We start from the raw sequence: 21,679 nt of genomic DNA, 5'->3' as shown, positions 1-21,679 counted from the left end.
TTTTGAGAAAATCACATAATCTGTCATTTGTCATTCAAATTTAAAAAAAAGATTTTTTTCGTTAATTTGGACAAAATGTTAAATAATCGGGATTTTTCTGTTTAACAAAAAAACTTTTAGGACTTTATTGAAACTTTTCCCAAAAGTTTGGGACTTTTCTGTAGATTTATGAAACACTCATAAAAATCATGAAAAATTCAAACTTTTAAAACCAACCCAAAATCGTAAATTGTTTACAACATAGTTTTCAAAACATGTTCCATATTAGAGTCTCCCAAAATCATAAGTCAAAACACGAGGATGTGTACGGTTACGTCTTCGTCTTCCCGCGATCATCTGAAGTACCTGAAACATAACTCAAAACTGTAAGCCCAAAGCTTAATGAGTTCCCCCAAAGTACCAACACATAAACAAATAACACATATACAATAACAACATGCAATGGGTCCACAACTAAAAGATTGGATTACCCCTGAACCCACATCATAAGTCTGGCTTGCCCTCGGGGCCCACAGCTTATGTCTGGCTTGCTCCTCGACCAGATCAGTCCTTGGACTGAATACCACCAAGCCCTCAGTACGAGTCTGGCATGCCATACCCGGCCCTCAGCTCGTATCTGGAATGCTCATGAGCCCTCAGTATGAGTCTGCCATGCCCTACCCGGCTCTCAGCTCATATATGGATTGCTCCAGGGTTTGTTGGCTGCTGCAAGAAGCAGTACAACCTCAACCCAACCCACACAATATGTCGACATATAACACATACTAAGATGTACAGTTAATCATACAGACAGTATCACTAGTAGTCCTACCGATCTACTAGACTAGCATATCTAAACTAGCATGCATATCTATTCCATACTCAGCATATCAACGAATATCAGGTTATCAAATCAATGGGCCGGCCTTGGGGCCTTCAACCCGCAAATACAATGAGGAAAACTCACTTCGCAAACTGAACAGAACTGATGAGGTCCGACTCCGAATCTCAGCTCTCTAACCGATACCTATTTCCACCAAGTGACAATTTCCATCAAAATCCTAAAATACCATCAAGGTGAAACTTGGTCAAAGTCAAAGTAAAAGTCAACTGGTCAACCCACTAAGTCAATTGAGTCAACCCAGCCGAGTCAACTCAACCGAGTCAACTCAACAAGGCTGACCTAGTGCGAGTACGTGGGGCGTACTCCGGAGGTACGCTTAGCGTATGCGAAGCCTCGCAGTTGACCACCATCGGGGTGGTTGACCGAGTACGCAGGGTGTACTCCCATGTACGCGGGGCGTACCCTCGCAGCCTCCAAACTCCATTTAGTGCTTAATGGCTTAAGCACTTAAGCCCATATTTCAGATCCAAGGTTCAAATACACTCTAGAGTCATAAAGTTTCCAACTTTATGACTTTGCAAGCCCAAAAAGTGCTTAACACAAGGTCTTAATCCATTAAGACCTTCTACAAGATTCAAGAAGCAAATCTAACAAATGGGAACTCATTTTTATGGCTTAGGACCCCTCCTAGGGTCTGAAAGGACAGCTCAAATCGACAAGAACAACCCATGCACAAGATGAGACTTTTGGGACCGAAAATGTAACATAAAACACCCAAAAATGAGATCTAGCAAACAAGTCATCAAGGTATGAGCTTTATACATTGAAATGATGGAGAATGGTGCAAAACTTCCAGATCCAAGATGTTTCACTTCTCCAAGTTGAGCTTGACCTCCTTCCTTCTTCTTCTAATCACACAAACACACTCTTCAATGCTTGAAATGTCCTTACAAGATGATGTTAGGGTTTCCATCACGAAGAGAGGGTAGAGGTTGTTTAGGTGAAGAGAAATGAGGCCATTATGATTCTTATATACCACCCAAACCCTAAAAATCAGGGTTTCCATCTTTAACTAGAACGCCCCGCGTACATAAGTGTACGCCCAACATACGCACATGTACGCATGACGTACTTCTCATGCCAATATTACGAGAATGCAACTAGGGCTTCAAGGCACATTCTCTTGGACTTAGGGACCAAAAGGTCATATAATAAAATTAAAGGGATGAAATTAGAAGTACCTTAACATCGGGATGTTACAATTCTCCCCCACTTGAACTAGACTTCGTCCTCAAAGTCTGTTGCGGTGAATAACTCGGGATAATTCTCCTACATCTCAGCCTCCGGCTCCGAGGTCCACTCGGAGCCTCTCCAATGCTGCCAATGTACCTTTACCAAAGGTATCTACCTGTTGCGCAAGACCTTCAACTTCCTTTCCAGGATAGCCACTGGCTTCTCAACATAGTTCAGGCGCTAATCGACCTGAATATCATCCAAGGAAACCACTACATCCTCATCCAATACGCACTTTCGTAGCTGCGAAACATGGAAAGTGTTGTGGATCTGACTGAGCTCCTCAAGAAGATCCAATCTGTAAGCAACCTTGCCAACCCTGGCAATCACCCGAAAAGAACCAATATACCGGGGACCCAACTTTTCCCTCTTCTTGAAGCGTATCAAACCTTTCCAAGGTGAGACCTTCAATAATACCATATCATCGACCTGAAAAATCTAAGTCGGATCGGCGTCGGTCGGCGTAGCTTTTCTGCCGACTCTGAGTGGTCTCAAGTCTCTACCTAATATATTGATTGAGCTTCGTGGTCTGAAGGACCACTTCAGTCCGACCCATAACCCTGTGACCAACCTCGCACCAACAAACCGGGGTACGACATCTCCATCCATACAAGAGCTCAAAAGGCGGAGCACCAATGCTGGAGTGATAACTGTTGTTGTAGGAAAACTTCGCAAGAGGTAGATAGGAGTCCCAGCTCCCACTGAAATCGATAACACAGGCCCACAACATATACTCAAGGGTCTGTATCGTACGCTCACTCTGGCCGTCGGTCTGCGGATGATAAGCAGTGCTGCAGTGCAACCTTGTGCCCAGTTCCTCATGGAACTTCTGCCAAAAACGGTAGGTGAACCGAACATCACGGTCTAAAACAATGGAGACCGGGACCCCATGGCGAGCAACGATCTCTCAAAAATACACATCAACCAACTTCTCGGCCAAAGAACTCTCCCGAATCGCCAAAAAGTGGGCACTCTTGGTCAATCGATCCATGATGACCCATATAGCATCAAAACCATTTGTCGACTTTGGCAACTTGGTGATAAACTCTATCAAAATCTACTCCCATTTCCACATGGGAACCTCCAAAGGCTGTAGCTTGCCATGCGGCCTTTGATGCTCAGCCTTGACCATCCTGCAGGTCAAGCATCTTTCCACATACCAGGCTATCTCCCTCTTCATACACGGCCACCAATAGCTCAATCTCAAATCTCGGTACATCTTGGTGGCCCCCGGATAAATAGAAAAACAAGACTTATGAGCCTCCTCCAACACAATCTGCCTGATCCCACCAAAAACTGGAACCCAAACCCAGCCACACCGGGTCAATAACCCTCGACTATCCATGACAAAACTGTCAATCTCACCTCTGATTCTCTCCTGCTTCCAGTTCTCCTTCCAAACTCCCTCAGCCTGAGCCTCCCTGATCGATCCCAAAAGCGGGGAATCAAATGATATCCTCATACACATCTCCCTATCCGAAGATCCAGCCCACTTGCGGCTTAAAGCATCCGCCACCACATTCGCTTTACCCGGATGGTAAAGGATCTCGCAGTCATAATCCTTAACTACGTCCAACCACCTGCGCTGCCTCATGTTCAGGTTCGGTTGGTCCATGATATGCCTCAAACTCTTGTGATCCATGTAGATAGTACAAAAGACCCCATAAAGATAGTGCCTCCAAATCTTGAGGGCAAAAACCACTGCCCCCAACTCCAGGTCATGAGTAGGATATCGTGTCTCGTGTGGCTTCAGCTGCCGCGAAGCATTAGCAATCACCCGTCCTCTCTGCATGAGGACTGCCCCGAAACCGGTGATGTATGCATCACCAAATACCACAAAGTCCTCAACTCCCTATGGGAGGTTCAATACTGGGGCCTCACATAACCTCTACCGAAGAGTCTCAAATGTAGACTGCTGCTCTGGGCCCCATCGAAATCCACCCCCTTCCTAGTCAGACGAGTGAGGGGTACCGCAATCTTGGAAAATTCTAAATGAATCTCCGATAGTACCCTGCTAAACCCAAGAAATTCCTGATATCGGAGGGAGATTTCGGAACCTCCCACTGCATCACAGCCTCGATCTTGGCCGGATCGACCAAAATCCCATCCTGGTTAACGAGGTTCCCAAGGAGCTCGACCTCTCGTAACAAAAACTCGCACTTCGAGAACTTAGCATAAAGTCGTTCTCGCCTCAAAACCCCCAGAAGCTCGTGAAGATGCTCCTCATGCTGCTCTTTGATCTTGGAATACACCAAGATATCATCAATAAATACAATGACGCATAGATCGAGCATCGGCCTGCATACCCGATTCATCAAATACATAAACACAACAGGCGCATTGGTGAGCCCAAATGGCATCACCACGAACGCGTAATGCCCATAACGAGTCCAAAACACGGTCTTCTCCACGTCCTCGTCTTTCACTCTAACCTGATGATACCCAGACCTCAGATCTACCTTGGAGAACCAAGATGCACCTTGTAGCTGATCAAAGAGATCATCAATCTGTGGGAGGGGATAACGGTTCTTCACCGTTAACTTGTTCAAATCCCGGTAATCAATACATATCCGGTTTAAACCATCCTTCTTCTAGACGAACAGTATCAACGCTCCCCACGGAAAATTGCTCGACCTAATGAACTGCTTGCCTAGAAGCTCCTGCAGCTTAGATGACAACTCCTGCATCTCAGACAGTGCCAAGCAGTACGGCGCCTTATCAATCAGGGCCGCACCTGACACAAGGTCAATCCTGAAATCGACCTGCCTCTCGGGAGGCACACCGGGCAATTCCTCCGGGAATACATCAGCAAACTCCCTGACCACTAGGACCTCTGAAACTGAAATCTGATCCCCAACTCGGGTGTCAACCACATAAGCCAAATAACCTGCACACTCGTGCTGAATATACTGACGATCCCTGGCTGCCGAACAAAACCTTGAACCGAACCTGGTGCCCTCTCCATAAATAATCAGTTCTCCCCCACTTGGGGTTCAAACTACCACTTGTTGGCCTCACAATCAATCATGGAACCAAACCAGCTCAGGCAGTCCATCCCCACAATCACGCAAACATCCCCCATGGGAATAGGGATCAGATCGATCGGATAAGGCATCCCTAAGATCTCCAATACATAACCCTGATATACTGATGACGCAGAAACCCCGTGTTCGTTGGCGATAGAAACCCACAACGGACACTCTAACTCCCCAATAGGCATATCAAACTCTCTACTGAACGATCGAGATACAAAGGATCAACTAACACCCGAGTCAAACAACACAAGAGTAGGCAAAGAGTTCACTGGGAACGTACCAAACAGAGGCACATATAAGCGTAACACAAAAACATAATCAACAAAAATAATGGATAGAAATAACGACCTCGAGCCCTCAGGGGCTCCGCCCTACCCTGACTCCCATCTGTGATCCTCAAAGTGGTCGGCGCTGGAGCCTACGCCGGACTAGCAGCAAGCGAGGGGCAGTTGGCCTTCACATGGCCAACCTGGTCGCAATGGCAACAAATCCTTGAGCTGAGTGCTGGGGCCTGCTGGCGGGAATCCCTCGCCATATTTTCTTGCCGGCCACAATTGTGGCACCCAGAAGATGATCGACAAGCACCCTCATGAACCTTGCCACACTTCCCACAAGTGCAGCCCTTCCGACCCCCAGATCTGACATCATCGCCCTTGAACCGCTTCGGCGCATGCTGCGACTGCATCGGGGGCGGTCTCTGCTCTCTCGTCTGGAGCTCCATCTCAATCTCACACCGCCTGGCGGCCTACTGAAAATCCAACAAAGAACCATAGGGCTGGGTGGATACAAACTGTCGGATCTCCGTCTTGAGCAGGCTCAAGTAACGGGTCATCTGAGCCTGCTCAGAAGTGGCAAAATCAGGACAAAACATGGCCATCTCTATGAACATCTTGGTGATCTCCGTCACCGACTCCGTCCCGTGCCTCAAATCCAGGTACTCCTAGGCCAACCTCTCACGCTCCACCAGCGGTACATATCTAGAGCAGAACATCTCCAAGAACTGCTCCCAAGACACAACAACTCTCTGCTCAGAAGAAAACGAACTAGTGGCAAGTCTCCACCAGTCCTTCGCTCCAGACCTCAGGAGGTTTAGAGCGCACCTGACCTTCTGGTCAGCTGGGCAAGAGTAGGTGAAAAAGCATCCCTCAACATCAGATAACCACCTCATGGCTATGATCGGGTCCTGAACTCCATTAAAAGTCATGGGCTTCGTATTGTCGAAGTCCCGATAATGTAAAACCCGACCAACACCAACCCCTGCAGCCGTGACGGCTGCGGTCGCTGCAGCAGCAACAGTCTCAGTAATGATTGCGTATCTGTCATCAAAGAACTCCATCATAGCGGTCTTGATAGAACCAAAAAGCTCTGGTATCTTCCCCCAGAAAATAGCCACAACCTCCTCAAGGATAATCTCTCTGATACGGTCCTTAGTTACTGTTGGCCCACCCTGATTGCCAGCTCCCGATCCCGTTCCGGATCCAACCTCAAATTGACTCGTCATCACCATACTAAAACTAAACCGGGGAGATATTAGATAACATACATATAATTAGGGGAACCAACTCCCAACAAAGCCCTAGGGGTTGTGACTTCCCTGTTACGCATACGGGTCATGTGCTTTCGGTGGTACGAGCCCATACTACCTTCCACACCTACCCATATTTGTCTCAGAGGATTGTCACAACAACCCTAACAATACACACTAGCATACTCATTCACTCAATCCTCACTCCCTAGAGGAAGGCTAAACATCACGAGACTGATCGGCTAACCCCACACAACTCATCCATGAACTTCCACTAACCCTACAACACTCATGTATGCTAATCATACAAAACATTGGACCCTATAAACAGTAGAATATCTGATCCTACCCTAAGCCCTTCATCAAAAAAGAAAAGAAAATAAGGCCAAACCAAACATTCTCAGGCTATAGAATCTTAGTTATCTATAACCATGATGCATATACTAAGCAACTACAGTAATGATGTCAATTTCATATAAGGAAGAACCCTAGGCTATCAGGCATCATATAGTCAGGTAGATATATCATGAAAATTCCTGAAGATCGCTAGCCTATCACTAGCATGATGTTCTGACATATCATAATATCAGATAACGGTGTGGTAATTTGGGGTCTACTTATTGGCTCCGGCTGATCGTACACATCACATCCTCCTTGATTATTTTGAAAACACTTTGAAAATCGTTTTAAAATCTTTTTCCTTAGTTTGAGACTCGATTCACACGAGTGTTCCTCCAATTCACTCAAACCAAGGCTCTGATACCAACTTGTAACACCCGTAAAAATCATGAAAAATTCAAACTTTTAAAACCAACCCAAAATCATAAATTTTTTACAACATAGTTTTCAAAACATGTTCCATATCAGAGTTTCCCAAAATCATAAGTCAAAACACGAGGATGTGTACAGTCACGCCTTCGCCTTTCCACGATCATCTGAAGTACCTGAAACATAACCCAAAACTGTAAGCCCAAAGCTTAATGAGTTCCCCCAAAGTACCAACACATAAACAAATAACACATATACAATAACAACATGCAACGGGTCCACAACTAAAAGACTGGATTATCCCTGAGCCCACAACATAAGTATGGCTTGCCCTCGGGGCCCACAACATATGTCTGGCGTGCCCTACCCATCCCTCAGCTCGTATTTGGAATGCTCATGAGCCCTCAGTATGAGTATGACATGCCCTACCCGACCCTCAACTCATATTTGGATAGCTCCAGTGTTTGTTGGCTACCTCACGTAGCAGTACAACCTCAACCCAACCCACACAATATGTCGACATATAACATATACTAACAAATACATATAATCATACATATAGTATTCAGGTAGTCCTACCGAACTACCAGACTAGCATATCAAAACTAGCATGCATATCTATTCCATACTCAACATATCAACGAATATCAGGTTATCAAACCAATGGGTCGGCCTTGGTGCCTTCGACCCGCAAATACAGTGTGGAAAACTCACCTTGAAAACTGAACAGAACTGATGAGGTCCGACTCCGAATCTCAGCTCTCTAACTGATACCTATTTCTAACAAGTGACCAATCCCATCAAAATCCCAAACTACCCTCAAGGTTAAACTTGGTCAAAGTCTAAGTCAAAGTTAACTGGTCAACCCATTAAGTCAAATGAGTCAACCCAGCCGAGTCAACTCAACAAGGCTGATCCAGTGCGAGTACGCGGGGCGTACTCCGGAGGTACGCTTAGCGTACACGAAGCCTCATAGTTGACCACCATCGGGGTGGTTGACCTGCGTACTCCCATGTACGCGGGGCATACCCTCGCAGCCTCCAATCTCCATTTAGTGCTTAATGGCTTAAGCACTTAAGCCCATATTTCAGATCCAAGGTCCAAATACACTCAAGAGTCGTAAAGTTTCCAATTCTATGTTTTTACAAGCCCAAAAAGTGCTTAACACAAGGTCCTAATCCATTAAGACCTTCTACAAGATGCAAGAAGCAAATCTAACAAATGAGACCTCATTTTTATGGCTTAGGACCCCTCCTAGGGTCTGAAAGGACAACTCAAATCGACAAGAACAACCCATGCACAAGATGAGACTTTTGGGACCAAAAAGTTGACATAAAACATTTAAAATTGAGATTTAGAAAACAAGTCATCAAGGTATGAGCTTTATACCTTGAAATGATGGATAATGGTGCACAACTTCCATATCCAAGATGCTTCAGTTCTCCAAGTTGAGCTTGACCTCCTTCATTCTTCTTCTAATCACACAAACACACTCTTTAATTCTTTAAATGGCCTCACAAGATGATTCTAGGGTTTCAATCATGAAGAGAGGGTAGAGGTTGTTTAGGTGAAGAGAAATGAGGCCATTATGATGGTTATATACCACCAAAACCCTAAAAATTAGGGTTTCCATCTTTAGCTAGTACGCCCTGCGTACATAAGTGTACGCCCATCGTACTAGGACGCGCCCTAGTACGCTCCGCGTACACACATGTACGCATGGCGTACTTCTCCTGCCAAAATTACGAGAATGCCACTAGGGCTTCAAGGCACATTCTCTTGGACTTAGGGACCAAAATGCCATATAATAAAATTAAAGGGATGAAATTTGAAGTACCTTAACATCGGGATGTTACAATTTCCCTTTAGTAATAGAAAAAAGTGCAAAAATGTGTGGTATGCATTTTTTTTCCGGGTTTTAGTTCAAACCCCAACTTTTATTGATGGTCCTTTTGACCATGTTTGTTTGTGATTTTGGTCCCTCGAAGAACTAAAAAGACTAAAATACCCTTCTGATACATTTTTTTTGTTTTTTCAATTTAATTTAATGTTTTATGAATTAAAAAAATTAAAGGCCCACCTCTCTCTCTCTCTCTCTCTCTCTCTCTCTCTCTCTCTTTCAACTGGTTTATGACCCATCTACAAAAAAAAAATGAACCCTGTGTTCTTCATCATTTTCTTTTTACCATTTTTGGATCATTCAGCTTCAAACATAAAATTAGTTCCAGAATTCACCAGACCAAGACCTCGATCTCTCATTCCGACACCAGTTCTTGATTGAATCCAAAAATCCATGTCTTTTGGAAGTGTTATCATAGAACTAATTTCCTGAGTGGCCGGAGAACCCACTTTCTCAGTTTCAGTGGAATTGCACAACATGGGGTTCAATAGATCCCTAAGATCATGTCCAATGGGGCAGGTTTTAATCGATTGATCGATATTGCAATGTAATCTCAACGGGAGGCAACCAAATAGAGTGAATGAAGAGGATAACTGCTTGAAAATCTTACTTTTCACTAGTAGGGGTTATTTATCATTGTGGGTAGAAACCAGAGCCTTGATAAAACGAGTTCCAATGGAGATCTCCCATACTGGATTTTTCTGATTTTAGAAGCTTTGATTTTGACTTTTCGAGTCGGCTGTTTGGTTCCAGATCCAACAAGTATCCTCCTTGTTGATTGGTTACAAGAAACATGTTTTGAATGCCTTTAATCGGTTCATGAAGATTCCGATGACTCCACAACAACAAATTCCACCATAACTTTATGCTCTTTGATGGTAAGATTTGACTCGAATAACACTTTTGTTAAATCAATTTATATGAGTTGCAATTACTCGTTACCGAAACAGGACTTATACAACCGTCTCCTAGTTTCTGCAAATCTTCAAACGACTTTCAAGGAGCGATCCGGTTCGTTGGCTATACCCTTTTCTTTTCTAGATTCGAACACGGTTGTTTCAACTTCGGAAACGCTAAAAATGGCGTTTTAGAAGCTTTGTGTTCATCCTTCATGTGCTTCTTCTTTTTATTCTTCTTCTTGAAGCTAATCTTTTACAAGGCTTTCATGGGTGACAACCTTAACGTTGCAGGTTGAAGACTTTGGTATAGAAAAGGGTACATCTATACTGCAAGTTGACTTTGACTTTGACTTTTGGTCAATCTCGTTTATATCTAGAGTGGTTCATGAATCTAAGCTTACACTAGAATCGTTTGTTACTTTTTTTGCGTTTCAATGGTGGATTATATTTTTTTCATTTCAATATGAGGAAGAAGACAACGAACATTTGGGGGATGGCATCAAAGGAGATATATATATATATATATATATATATATATATATATATATATATATATATATATATATAGAGAGAGAGAGAGAGAGAGAGAGAGAGAGGCCCCCATCTTTATTTGTTTTAACATTAATATATAAATAAAAAAATGTTTTAATACAATAGAAAAAACAAATGAAAAAGGAAGAATAGTCTTTTCAAGTTTATCAGTGACTGATTCCACAACGAAACTAGATGAAAATGACCACCAATCCAAAGAATTCGTGGTTTAGACCAAAACCCGGAAAAAATGTATACCACAGGTACCATTTTTGCAGTCTTGTCTTAATAATATAAAGTTATATTTTTGTTGTTACACTAGTTTTTGGACATTTTAACATAAAAAAAACGAAACTACGAAAATGGTCTCTGTTGTGTGCATTTTTTTCCGAGGTTTTTTCCAAACCTCGACTTTTTTGGATTGGTGGCCCTTTTGACCATGTTTTCTTGTGATTTTGGTCCCTCGGAAAACTAAAAAGACTAAAATGTCCTTCATTAATAATTTTTATGTTTTCTATTTAATTTAAAGTTTTATTAATTAAAAAAATTGAGGGCCCAGATCTCTTTCTCTCTCTTTCTTAAAAAATGGCAATATTGAAGAAGAAGGGGATCTGAAGACGATGAAGGACTTCATTGATATAGAATTGTAGAGGATTTTTTGGGAGCTTCTGTGTTCAGTTAGAAGTTAAGAAAATAGAGACAAAAACATAATCAAAACAAGCAAAACAAGGCTGCAATGGCGGAACTGACATTAATAGGTCAAAATTAGGGCAATTTAGAGATACACAATCTAAAGTACCCGACTACAGATTGGGTTGAAGGTCTTGTGATACAAAACCCAAGTTTTCAATTGATGCTCATGGATTGTCTGTTGAAGATCCAAGATTCTCCTTTGATGAACACATATCCTCTTGGTATGGATATATGATCGCAAGAACAATTCCTCGTCTTACACCAGTGCCCTCCATTGTCGACAACATGATCTTACCTCCTCCTGTAAAGGGGCACAACTACCACCATGGGAAAGCTGCAAATGCATTCTGTAAGTGAAGATGGAGCTAGTTATGGTCAGTCTAACTCTAACTCAGACGTTTCTATATCAAATAGAGGTAGTAGTTCAAGCTCCATGAAGAGTTTCAACACGAAAACAACCGGATTAGTAATAGGAGCACAAGGTATTCAAAGAGAGGGAATTCAAAAAACTTTCGTTCTGGAAATTGATTTATATATGTTCATCCCCAAAAAATTGATTTTTCCTTGTGTGTATGTGTAGGTTTCGTTCTTGTAGAGCATACGATGCTTGCGATACGATTCAAAAAGAGGGATAAAAGGGATCCAGTTTGCCCTAATCTTCATCTTTATTGACTTGTTTGTCTGTGTATGTATGTGTGACGAGTTATAATTTCCAGGAGAGTTCAGATAGATAGAAGAGGAAATAAGAAGATGAACAGATGTGGGAGAGAAAGAGAGGAGGGGGAGAGGCCCCTCTTATTTTTTTTAAAATTATTATAAGTTTAAAAAAAATGAAAAATAAATACCCTAAGGTATTACAAACATTTCAATATTCGGATGGACCAAATACACAATGAAACTAGATCAAAACGATCACCAATAAAAAAAAGTTAGGATTTGGACAAAAAACCGAAAAAAATACATATCACAGGACCAGTTTTACAGTTTTGTCCATAAAAAATAAAAAATAAACATTTTTTTGTACAAAAAACATATGATTTACATATTTGAACAGTAATTCCACACGTCCGTCGTGTAAATTTAGAAAATTCTCTTTAACTTACAAAATTTTATAAGATTTTGTTTAATTTTTGCAAGTCAAAACACACACACACACACATATATATATATATATATATATATATATATATATATATATATATATATATATAAACGGTCTTTAAAGATTTCTACTATAAAAAGAGTAAAAATATATTATTATTTGCATTTTGGCAAGTCAAACTTACGATAAAAAGATTAATTTTTTTATTCAAAATGATTTCCTTTTAACAATTTTACAGATCAAACAACTATTACATGCAAAATTTATGGCTATTTGCGAAAAATCTTTTTTTTTTTTTTTTACCTAAAAAGAAAAAGTAAAGCGAATTATCTGAATTTGATTTATATTTAATAAATTTGTTAGCATTTTAACTCAAAAATGAAAATCTTAGCAGATATTAGTTAATCACGTGTTTTTACAATATTAAAGGAAATATAGACTAATTAATCAAGTGTTTCCATGAACTTGCCCAACAAAGTTTATTTAAAAAATGAAATAGGATCCTCATATTTTTCAAAAGGTCCCAATCATTCTCCATACACACAAAATACATTATTATCTCTTTAAAGTCAATATTTGGAGCAACGTGACTGGAATTTTCTAATGGTCCAATTGTATTTGGAATTCAAAATTATATATATATATATATATATATATATATATATATATATATATATATATATATATATATATAAACATTAAGTATTTTTTTTAAAGAAAACATTAAATATCAAAATGTAACATTAAGTATTTTTTAAAATAAAATTTTAAAATATATACAAACAAAATGATGAATAAATAAATAATTTAATTTATACTAATAAAACAAACTATAGAAAAATAATTATATTTTAGCTATATAACCTTTTTTTAGTTTGTCAATAAAAAACAACAAAGTTTGATTATTTTTCCTTTATAGGCAATTTTGTCTAAAATGACATTGAATTTTGAAAGAAACATGTTAATTTTGAATTATATATACTGAAGGAAACATATTCAAATTTGAAAATATAAGGAAACAAATTAATGACACATTAGTTACTTTTCTATAACCTAAAAATTAGAATAATTAATTAAGAAAATCAAAAATTATCTTAAAATGACAGGTGGAAATTAATTTCTAAGAATTAACCATAAAATTATATGTATCATAATGCATGCGAATATGACATGTGACAAAAATATTTTCATTTATTAGTATATATATATATATATATATATATATATATATATATATATATATATATATATATATAGAGAGAGAGAGAGAGAGAGAGTAGTTCATATAAAAACATAAATATTTTACGAAACTTTAGAAATTAAATTTATTAACAATAAATTAAAGATAATAAATTTACATTGGAGGGTGTGATGGTAATATAGATTTAAATGTGGTTTTAACAACCGTTCCTTTTTTTCACGTTTTTAACCACTTTTAAATTCAAGTTTTCATAATAAAAATGTAAAAAACATGATTTGCTAACATGATACAATTTCTCATGTATCATCGATTATCATCATGTAGTTCAAAGTTTGGATTAATTATTGTCCAAAATATAAGGTTGAGGTGACACAATCTCATATATATATATATATATATATATATATATATATATATATATATATATATATATATATATATATATATATATATATATACACACACACACATACATATATATGGAATGGTTCAAATGATAACCCAAAAATGTTAAGAACATTAGGAACCATTTTTTTAAAGGTTTTCAATAAGGGCATTTTGCATAAATCCAATATTTATATTGTATTAAACAAACTTTTTTTATTCTCTACTTTGTAAACTACTTGCCACTTATCGTCGGACCGTCACCGGACCATTGTCGGACCATCGCTAGACCGCCGTCGGAATAACATTAAATGCCATGACATTTTTCTGGTCGTATTCACAGCTTAATAAAACAAACATTTGTAACACTCGGTTTCAGATTTGCTTCTTTATTCAGGGTTGCGGCCCAATCTTCAGTGGTCATGAGGCTTAGGGCCTTAGGAAATGAAGAATTCGGCCCTTCTCGGGTGTGGGTGTTATGGTTTAAGTGATCCAAGTGTTCAATTGTGTCTTCAGAGGTCAAGGGTATAATCGTAATTTCATAATTCGGTCTTTTATGGATTTTGGGTTTTGTTCGGGATGTTTTAAGGTGAAGGTGAGTTGTTAGAAGTGTAGGGCTTCTCTCCACCATTCCCTGGATATAAAGAACTTCAAAATCGGAGTTATAACGAGGAAGTTATGACCGTTTGAAGTTAGAAGGTTTTAGGTCGAACCGGGTACGTGGGGCGTACCAGATATGTACGCATGGCGTACATGGCAAATGCGGACGCGAGAGGATTTGGAAACGCAGGGCGTTCCCCAAAGGAACGTAGGGTGTTCGTATGATCAGATGGAAACCTTAATTTAGTGTCTTGGACCCTATTTAAACACCTTAACTCGCCTCCAACCCTCATTTCCTTCAGCCTCCATTCTCTATGACCCTAAGAATGAAACCCTAGCCTCCATTTGAGTGATTCTTGAGCTTCATAGTGGTTTAAGTGTGTTTTAGTGCTTAAGGAGGAAGAAGGAGCTTCTTGAAGAGTCATTGGTTGGCTTGGAGCTTTTGGATCCAAGATTTATTCAGATAGATCTAGCATCTAAAGGTATAAAGTTCTCAACTTGATGCTTCTACATCATAATATCTAAGTTAGGGCTTGAAGTATGCAAGTTATGGTCCTTTAAGAGCTCTTTGTGAGTTTGAGTCACTCCAAGAGCCTAGGATTTGTAGATCTTGCCTTTTCTGAGTTGGTTTTGATATAAAGTTGGAGTCTTGATGCATTAAGTTCCCCCATGTTTGAGTTATTGGTCATTTTGTGATGTTTGAGTGCTTGAAATCAAGATTGGGCTTTTTTGAGCCATGCAAAGGCTTAAAGCCTTCGACCTTTTGGGTTAAGTCACTGTTATGGGACTATTCTGGGGTTCTAGACGTTGGACTTAATGGATTAAGTCCTTTGAATGAGAATTTGGAACTTAGCCGCGAAGGCCGTGCGTAGCCCCTGGGAACGCAACGCGTTCCGTCTTGAGTCCCCGTCAATTTGTTCGGCGGCAAACGTCATGCCTTCGTCTGATCAGTGGAGTTTTTGGTTGTTGGGCTTGGACTTAACTTTGGATGTGGGTTTTGCTGATTTGGGCCTTATTGGGCCTTGTGGTGTCATTTCGGTTTTGGGCTTTGTTGCTTTGGGCCTTTTGGGCCATGTGAGATCAACTATTGGACTAAGGGAATTTTTGGGCTTTAGGATAAGGCCCATATGGATCATAGTTTGGAACCTAATTGCTAACTGGGTGTTATCTTGGTATTGATAGCCTGGAGGAATCGTCAGAGCAGCAACTAGGGATTTCTTTCAGTGAACTTCTGCATTCGAGGTGAGTCTCCTCACTGTTCTATGGGTCGAAGGCACCAATTCCTGCCCATTTGGTTTATGTATTGTAGGAAGACCTGGGGGTAACCCTTGGCAGTTTGTATGAAAGACCAGGAGGCGGCTCCTGGAAAACTATATGCAAGACCAGAGTCTGAACTCTGGCATTTAATTATGTATGCTAGTTTTCTTTGTGATGCTTGCATGGAAGACCCGGAGGTGGCTCCTGGCACTTGTTTGTAAGACCCAGGGTTGTGGTCCCCGCCCTGGCAAGGAAGACCACGAGGCGGCTCGTGGTATTATGGCAAGACTATGGTTGGCACATAGCGCTTTTATTGATTGATTGGATATGTCTGATATGTATGGCTCATGGTTATGTATGGTATGTGGTATTTAAGGGAACCCACTAATCTTTGTGCTTACAGTTTGTGGTTTATGGTTTCAGGTATTTCCGGTTCGCAAGGGAAGGGCCCGACTTGATCTCAGCGCAGACACCTATGTTTTTCCACAAGTTATGATTTTGGGAATTACTCTGATAATTGTTTTAATTTGGAATACCTTAATGTTTGGATAAATGTAAATCGATGTTTGAATTTATATATTAAAAATGAAATTTACCCTCGATTTTTGGTATGTTACAAGTTGGTATCAGAGCCTAGGTTTGAGGGATTCGGGCATACTTTTGGGTGTACCTGAACTCAAACTGAGGATTTGGTGAAGATATTTACAAAGTAAACATTTAATTAAAAAGGAATTTCTAATAAAAGAAAGGCGCGTGATGCGTGCAATCGGCCGAGCTCAAGTAAGTGGTTCCCAAAATACGAGTACATGTTTATTATGATATGTGATATGATTATGAGAATTGCATGCTAGATTAGGGCTAAGGATATGCTCAGTATTTTATGGTAGGAGAGATACCTTTATATGCCTGATTGTATGAGATTTAGAATCGCTTGCTAGTATGAACTTCTGATAAGTGGATAGAATGGCTTGATTAGTGTATGCTGGTTAGATTTTTCCGTTGTCTGAATGCTTCTTGCTTAGTGCTTTGTGGAAATCTTAGTGATGTGAATTGACTGCTAAGGGAATATGCTAAGTCACATGTGGCACCTGTTAAATAATCTTAGAGTGATGGATTTGACCCTATTGCGCAACTCTTGTTTGAGCCCAACCGTTCTAGGGTTGAGTCTCTTACTCCAAGGATTATCTGATCTCTGTTGCATGTGACTATATTCATGAGGAAGCTATTGACATTGGTGGAGTCCCTCAGCAGCTAAGAACTAGGTGAGGTAGGGAACCTAGGAGAGCCTAGGATATGCTTCAGTGGGTTAGTAGTGTGGTTTAGTGAGTTTTGGTGCATTGGTTTGAGGAAGTGACTTAGAGGATTCGGGAGGATTGCTGAGGAAAGTATGGATAGGTGTGGAAGGTAGTATTGATCCCGTACTACTGAAAGCATAGGATCCATACTCGAATCGGTGAGAGTCTTGGAGAATCTAAGAAGCTTATGGGAGGAGGATTCTTGGGCACGTTTTGATCATTGGCATGTTGTATTTCAGTTTGGAGATGAGCACTCATGGAGGTGGTTCAGGTTCTGGTTCGGGTTCTGGCTCAGGTGCAGGTACTGAGCCAATTACCGAGCGGTTTCGGGAGTTCATCTCATCAGAGATTTCTCGCAGTATTTCGCAGATCTTGCATAAGTGCTTGGGCGCGTTCCGTGCTGAGATTATGGCTATTGTTGGAGCTTGGACTCTTTCTTTCTGGGAGTTCTGTGCTTGTGGAGCTCCTGCATTCCATGGGGAGAGGTACCCCATTGTCAATAGGAGGTAGTTAGCGAATATGGATAATGCACTCAGGATGAGTTTCTGCCCCGAGGAGGTGAAGATAAGATATGCTTCCTTCCTATTGAAGGACAGAGCACGAGATTGGTGGGAAGAGGTTGGTAGTGAGTTGGGTGATGATGTTGTCGATGTTATGTCATGGGATGACTTCTCGACTAGGTTCCGAGCTGAGTTTGCATCGATGATTGAGGTGCAGTAGTTGGTGCGAGAGTTTCTTGATCTCCGCCAGACTACTGAGACTGTGGCAGAGATCACTTTCAAGTTCCGAGAGAGGGCTTTATTGGTACCACAGTATACAACAGATGAGGAAATGAAGAAGGTGAGGTATCATGATATGCTGCGGGATGACATCAGGGAGTCTGTGAGTATTTCAGGGTGCGAGACCCTGAATGATATGGTTTCTAGTGCCTGAGAGCGGAAGATCGATTTGGAGCACCTCGGGAAGAAGGGATCAGATCAGGTGCATGTAGTAGAGGGTACCAAGAAGAGACCCAAGACTTTTGATCAACGTTTGAGAGGCCAGCAGAGTCGAGGTCAGTGCAGCACGTGTGGGAAACTGCACGATGAAGTTTGTCGTTCCAGGGGTTTGGGTTGCTACAAGTGTGGCAGGGTTGGTCACGTCAGCATGGATTGTCCTCAAGGGGAAAGCCCGTTATGTTTTCACTGCGATCAGGTGGGCCACAAGAAGTCCGATTGTCCGATGTTGACGGGAGGAGCAGTGAGTGCGCCTGCTTCGACTACTTTGAGGATTACCGATGGACGAGAGGGTAGGGCAGGAGCCCCAGCGGAGAGGAGTTGGGCTTTGCTGTGTCAGACAGGGGAGGTCAGGACTCCAGCAGACGATGTTGCGGGTATGTATCTTTTGCTTTCTTTTCGGTTTTATCTAAATTTTGTTGTTTTGAATCTTGCATCGGTTTGGGTAAGCGAATCTTTGGTTTATTTCTCTTCTTATGTTGGGTTATATCTTCAAGAAATGTTATATGCCATTTGCATGCCATGAATCAGTAGTGGTTTAGTGAAGGGTTGTTTCTCTTATAGCGGGTTTGGAGTGTTTGGTGTTATCTTGGTTTGTAGTCGAGATCGGTTCGGGGGCATTGTGTGGAAGGTTTATGGTCAGGATTCAGCGGGTTAGTTATCCAGTATCGCCAGGATTCAGTGGTTTTAGAATTGGTGTGCGGATTGGCTTTTGGGGGTACCAAAGGAAGTGGTATGTTGCTGAGGTTTAGGTTGGAGCATTCGTCCTTGGGACTTCAAGATTTGAGTGTGATATCATTTTAAGCATCTGGGGTTATAAGTGTTTTGGGATTCAGGAAGTGCTCAGCTGGTCTTCAAGGGTTGTGCGGTCTTTAGGATGGATAGTGATGAAACACTAGCATTGGTAAGCGTCAGTTGTTAGCAGATCGATCATTGGAGGGTAAGAAGGTTTGGGAATCCTTCAATTCTCGTGTGTTGTGAGGACTTAGTTGAATCAAAGTGGGGGAGAATCGTTCAGGTATTCAGGACAGAAACAGGTGTGAAACTAGGATGAGTTTCGCATCCCCATCGGGGAGGAAGGCGGCCCAAGTGGCGGTTTGGATTGAGGATCATGTGAGTTAGGAGTTCGGGAAACTTCCCAACATTGGTTTCGCGTCTTCTTGGTATTTGATAGCAGGCTGTTGAGAGAAAAACTTGAACAAACGTTAGTACAAGATGATAAGTTGCGGAATAATAAGTTAATCTCGAAGGATCTTGTTAGCCTAACAATAATAAGTTAGAAGAGTTAGATTGCGGAAATATAAAGGAAATAAATAGCAACAAGTTATCAAGTAGACACCAAGTTGATTCATAACAAGGTTTGCATGCAAAAAAAAGTTAGTAAGTGTGATCAACTAAAGTGAAGAGGGACTCGGTTTATCAGTTAAGATAATAGAGAAAGAGATGAACGATCTTGTATTCAAATAAGAGTTCTGGAAGTGGTGGTAAGAATACATGAAGAGGGATGAACTATTTATAGAGTCCCGAAAGTTACATTGAAATAGTAAAATAATTTAAAGTAACTGACTACGGTGACCATGAATGGTTCACCGGGTAATACATGGCATACAAGCAATGTCAGTTAAAATAAACTAAACTATCTTCACTCTGTGGTTCATCTTTTCAACTTTGTGGTTCATCAACATTAACAAAAAGGTCTCCGGTAGAAGCTTATCTACGGTATCATCAAGACAACAGGTCTGCAGTTCCTTAGCTGAAGAGGGTCACTTTTTGGTTCAACAATTTCCCCCAAAATTACCTATCAGCTTATTTCCTTCATGTGTTCATTTTTAGGAACCTGATGATAATCCACCAAAATTTTCTAACTTCAAATAGCCACTGGATTCTTCTTGAAATCTCGAACTTGACTTCATCAGTTGTGTGCTTTGATCTTTTCACTTAAGCCAGTGTGATATCCAATTGCCTTTTTGTTAGTCAATGGATTGCATTTACAAGAATGAAGTACTTGGGACCATCTTGAGTTTTCTTGTACATAACCCCTAGCTCAGGGTAGCTTGTTGCTCCAAGGGACATATCTTGGAATCCTTTAGTGAAGTTTGGCACAGGTTCGAAGGGAGGAAAATAGAACTTGCTGGTAAGGAGTGGATGTATTTCAGTATCAATCTTTCCAAAGTCGCATACCAATGCCTTTAAGAATTCACAAGCCCTTTCAACGATAAAATTCATCTTGGGATATTTTTCAGCCTTGAGCTGAAACCTATCAAAAATATCTCTTTGGGGTTCATGCACACGAAATCAGCTTGAGATCTGATATATTCTCTTCCTCTTCTGGTCAGGGTGTATTGGAAAAATTTAGTTTTCATGAATTTTCTAGCTTTGTAGTTCTTCACCCCGTCTGGTCTATCATTGGATTAGATATTCTCAAACTTGGAACCATGCCTGGAATGAAAGAGGTCCAAGCGATCAAACTCCATGGGGAGTCTTCTATCATCAGGAAAGCGGAGATCAAGAGATTGAAAGACTGGGAAAAATTTGGAGTTGGGAAAAATTGGAATGTCCCAATAGCCGTCTAATGGAGGTTCTGCGGATGTGAGACGAGGAGTGTAATTAGCATCAAGAAGTTTGCGGGTTGGGTTTACCCATGAATTGATCAGGTTTCGTCAAATGTAGTGTTAAACCCTCATTCCTTCCAAATTTCATCCGCAAACTTGGTAGCTCTCCAATCTCGTTTTCGTTGTGCTGTGGCCGGAGAGTCATCAGCTATTTCTTCATGAGTTGGCACAAAAATAAGTTCGATGTTACCTTTGAGAATGTGGTCTTTGATGAAGTGGTACCGTAGCTCAATGTGTTTCGTCTTCGAGTGATGAATAGGATTATGATAAATTGCTATTGCACTCTCTGAATCATAATATATGGGCACCTACAACATCCTGTACCCGTAGTCTAAAAGTTGTGTCTTCATCCAAAGGACTTGGGAGCAACAAATGGTTGTAGCCACATATTCTGCCTCTGGGGTAGACAATGAAACACAATTTTGTTTCCTTGAAGACCAGCTAACTAATCTTCCACCCAAAAGCCGACATCCACCCGAAGTGCTCTTTCGATCGAGTCTGCATCTGACATGATCAGCGTCTGCAAAAGCTTGAAGGCTGAAGACGTTACCCGTAGGGTACCAAATACCAAATGCTTTACTCCCTTTTATATACCTGAATATCTGCTTAACTGCGGTCAGGTGGGATATTTTGGGATCTGATTGATATCTAGCACATAAACCCGTAGCAAACACGATGTCTGGTTGACTAGCAGTGAGGTACATCAATGAACCAATCATTCGTTGATAAATCTTGTGATCAACTGACTCTCCAGTAGGGTCAGCTG

The sequence above is a fragment of the Lactuca virosa genome, chromosome 3, assembly GCF_052849685.1.
Source record: "Lactuca virosa cultivar CGN04683 chromosome 3, Lactuca_virosa_CGN04683_v6, whole genome shotgun sequence".
In the NCBI taxonomy this organism is placed as follows: Eukaryota; Viridiplantae; Streptophyta; class Magnoliopsida; order Asterales; family Asteraceae; genus Lactuca; species Lactuca virosa.
The sequence above is the reverse complement of the archived record's forward strand: the minus strand, read 5'-3'. Positions refer to the sequence as shown.